Source organism: Echinops telfairi, unplaced genomic scaffold, assembly GCF_000313985.2.
Source record: "Echinops telfairi isolate 266 unplaced genomic scaffold, ASM31398v2 ScPeMD7_9;HRSCAF=40, whole genome shotgun sequence".
NCBI classification, from domain to species: Eukaryota; Metazoa; Chordata; class Mammalia; order Afrosoricida; family Tenrecidae; genus Echinops; species Echinops telfairi.
The window spans coordinates 63,607,370-63,608,471 of record NW_022103906.1 but is presented as its reverse complement, the minus strand read 5'-3'; positions in this window follow the sequence as shown (position 1 = coordinate 63,608,471).

Below are 1,102 nucleotides of genomic sequence, written 5' to 3'. Positions count from 1 at the left end.
CACAATTCAGGGTCTGATTCTATTGCCTCCTTTGACTTCGGATTATATGATTTATACTCCTTCCGTGACTGATGATGGTATGCTTCTTCCTTTGATTTAGTTGACATCTCACTTAGATGGCTGCTTATTTGGAAACAAGCTTTAAGATCCCGGAGACTATTTATTTTATCTGATAGCTGGGCACCATCTAATTTCTTCACCACATTTTGCTATTCCACCCATATCTTCTTTGTTCCCTTGTTGAGGGTGGAAATCTAGCAGGGTCATGATGTAAATACGAATTGTTCTTGAGTTGGACCTAGGATTTAGTGCAACACCAAAGCCATTCCTAGATCTATGTTGTTTTCGGTTTTCATCTGCTTTTGGCTCCCTTTCAAAACCTCCTTGTGAATTTCTGATAGAGTGCCTTATTGATCATCTCCCTGGGGTATAAGATCTTCCTTTAATAATGTCTTTAAATATACCGGTACTAATTTTTTAAAGCCTCTTGAGAGAGGGATATTGGGTCAATGTAGGATAACTCCATATTGCAGTACCTGAATTATTCATTTGTACAGAACCAATCTTTTTGTGGCTGGATGCTATACATACAAACAATGGAGATTATTTGTCAAGGAAAATTTACAGTAATATTCACTGAGGATGTCAGTCACATGTCTGCTGGAACGATATATATCTTAATACAGCATACGAGGCACTGATGTAACTAAACCAAGTTTTTCTACCTATCAGCAATTCAACAATCTTGGTAAAGCTGTTAAATTGAAAGTTTATTAATAGGAATGGCAATAATTATGTTTGGAGAGTATTTACATACTAACATTTCCAAAGTTTTTGGTACAAACATACAACTTATCTCTCCTTTTTATCTTTTCTTCTTTTTTTGAACAATAAAAAAGAAATATAAGTCTTGCATTTTTAAAATTACATATTTCATATATATCTTTTTATTGAATTCCATTGCAAGTGAAATTATTTCATTAATTTCATTTACAGATTGTTGTTATTAGGATATAGTATATCATTGATCACTGCACACTTTTCTCTAATGTGAAACATCATATGTGATTGTAAAAAGAAAGAGATTTATATCAAGAAATGG